The sequence below is a fragment of the Cynara cardunculus genome (genome assembly GCF_001531365.2).
Source record: "Cynara cardunculus var. scolymus isolate 2C chromosome LG 17, CcrdV1, whole genome shotgun sequence".
Classification (NCBI taxonomy): domain Eukaryota; kingdom Viridiplantae; phylum Streptophyta; class Magnoliopsida; order Asterales; family Asteraceae; genus Cynara; species Cynara cardunculus.
Window position 1 is genome coordinate 31,259,228 of NC_037544.1, and position 3,360 is coordinate 31,262,587.

A 3,360-nucleotide genomic window follows, 5' to 3' on the forward strand; every position below is an offset into this window, starting at 1 on the left:
ATATGATAGAAGTAACATGAACACAATGGTTCATGATTCATAAAAGTTGGTAATATGGCAATATGAAAATGGGTCGTGCATGTACTTCCATTTGAACATGTGAATTAGGTACGTATTTTAATAATTAAAGAAAAAAGCTATCAATACAGGATGAGTTATAAAAAACACAATACATCGTAATGAACATAATTTCGATTAAAACGAATCTAAAAAAATAAAAAAATATATTACCAAGACATTTGATTTTGTTAATTTCTTCAATTCCCAACCTCGAACTCCGATTGTCATTATAAACCATTTTAATCTTATAATTGTTGTCGATTTATTTTTCATTGTGTTTATCCATATTAGCTTGATCAATGCCAAAAAAATTTACTGCCGTGTTTTTATGCGAATTAAAAACTGATAAAACAATAAGCATGGAAGATCAAGATTAAAAAAAATAAAAAATATTAATATTATAAATGCATATTTTTTGGGATTTGATGATTTGTAACTCCCTATTAATTGATTGGGAGTTACATATCAAATAAATTTACTGAAATACCCTTGTAATTAAAATGTGAACATGACATAAACCTACAAGAAGAATGAAATTTGATTGGTTGCAATGGTTTTCAAAGTTAACACAAAGTTGTTGATTAACATTTGATCTTCCCCATATATATATATATATATATATATATAAAAGTCCTTGCACATTTTGAAAGCTTCTTAATTTGTTTGATTTAGTTATTGATGTAAATGCACTGGACTTATCCGATCACCAGGTACTCTACATATTTGATGATTTCTCAAATTATTTAATCCATAAAATTGTTGTTGTCATGACAATTGGTTGCATAAACTACTATTGAGAAACCCCTGGCATTTTAAGAAGTTAATCAACATTGTTGGGGACATGACTCTTTTGGATTGGGCTATTCCTATCATTTTAAATTTCAAGTTAACTAATGCAGAAAAATACCTACAAATTGACAAGACAGATGCTTTGTTAGACCATCAATATCTGGAACAAGGACATGATTATAGTTTATATTAAGACAAACACACAATTATGAGAGATGTTGAAGGGGGCTGGTTGCTCCGTTATATGCATGCTAATGGGGTAAGTATGTTTCTCATTGTGGTTCACCTTCATATTTTTCGTGGTCTATATCTTGTGAGTTATAGCAGTCCTAGGGAATTTGTTCGGTGTCTCGGAGTTGTAATCTTCCTATTAATGATTGTGACAGCTTTTATAGGATACGTACCACCTTGGGGTCAGATGAGCTTTTGGGGGGCTACAGTAATTACAAGCTTAGCTAGCGCCATACCTGTAGTAGGAGATACCATARTGACTTGGCTTTGGGGTGGTTTCTCCGTGGACAATGCCACCTTAAATCGTTTTTTTAGTCTTCATCATTTACTCCCCTTTATTTTAGTAGGCGCCAGTCTTCTTCATCTGGCCTCATTGCATACATTGGGTGTACATTCAGAGATGGATAAAATTGCTTCTTACCTTTATTTTTATGTAAATGATCTAGTAGGTTGGGTAGCTTTTGCTATCTTTTCTTCCATTTTTCTTTTTTATGCTCCTAATGTTTTGAGGCATCCCGATAATTATATACCTGCTAATCCGATGCCCACCCCGCTTCATATTGTACGATTATTGATTCTTAAACAACCTATATTCTCCATACTTAATCAGCATTTGATAGATTATCCAACCCCGGGCAATCTTAGTTATTGGTGGCGGTTCGACCCTGATATTTGTTTATTGACAAAAAGTATCTCGAGGGGGGGTCATCAAGTGACTCTGAAACTACGTCAGATGCGGAAAGCGCTCCGCCTGACGTTGAGGGGATCCTTGAGAAACTCTCGAGAGAGTCTTCCCGTTGGATCAGGGAAACGGGGAGAGAATTGCCCCCCAAATGAGACATGCCAGCCCTTGTCCGGGCATTGATAGAGGAGGAAGGTCCGATCACCCCGAGCGGTATGCAAAATGCCTACTATGATGCCATGTTGGAAGGGCATGGCAGTTGGCTATGCCAAGAGGTTTTTGACTTTATTGATCTAACCCGTTTCTAGTTCCTTTGGTTCCATATGTACTGGAGTTCTAACATTTTGACTTTTATCACATTCTACGTTCCCGAAATGGATCCTATCAAATATCTTCATTTTCTATGATCATCTCTATTTCAGGTATTCGGTGAATCCTCCTTAATAGAAGAAATATTCCTATTATGTCAATGCCAATTGAATCAATGTTATTAGCTRTGAATTCGAACTTTTTGGTATTTTCCGTTTCCTTGAATGATATGATGGGTCAATCAATTGCTTCATTGGTTCCAACGGTGGCAACTGCGGAATCTGCTATTGGGTTAGCCATTTTCGTTATTACTTTCCGAGTCCRAGGGACTATTGCTGTAGAATCTATTAATAGCATTCAACGTTAAACATGACTCATAGAGAGTTACCAAAATACGAAGTTCTTTTCTTTCTTTTTTATTTTTACTTGGTTGGCAGGGTCAGGCCTTTCTCATTGGGCGAGCGCATCCGATTCTAAAGTCCTTTCTTAAACCACTTCCCGTTCAGTTGCTGAAAGATAGAGAGAAGGCTTTCTAAATGAGATTGAGTTCCACGAATATGCAGGCTAGAAAGATGCTATTTGCTGCTATTMTATCTATTTGTGCATCAAGTTCGAAGAAGATCTCAATCTATAATGAAGAAATGATAGTAGCTCGTTGTTTTATAGGCTTTATCATATTCAGTCGGAAGAGTTTAGGTAAGACTTTCAAAGTGACTCTCGACGGGAGAATCCAGGCTATTCAGGAAGAATCACAGCAATTCCTCAATCCTAACGAAGTAGTTCCTCCGRAATCCAATGAACAACAACGATTACTTAGGATCAGCTTGCGAATTTGTGGCACCGTAGTAGAATCATTACCAATGGCGCSCAGTGCGCCTAAGTGCGAAAAGACAGTGCAAGCTTTGTTATGCCGAAACCTAAATGTTAAGTCAGCAACACTTCCAAATGCCACTTCTTCCCGTCGCATTCGTCTTCACGACGATCTAGTCACAGGTTTTCACTTCTCAGTAAGTGAAAGATTTGTCTCGGGGTCTACGTTGAAAGCTTCTATAGTAGAACTCATTCGGGAGGGCTTGGTGGTCTTAAGAATGGTTCGGGTGGGGGCTGAATAAAGAAGACAAATAGAATTTAATTCATGTTCATGCTAACAGAAGAGCAGATCCAATACCAAGACTGTGAAAGAAGTGTAGCAAGTACTTTAGGAATTTTGGGATTTCATGCCTCACGAGTGAGTTGCCAAGTGCCCCCTAGAAGGCCAGTCTACCACAAGATCAAGTTGGAGCCTGGAG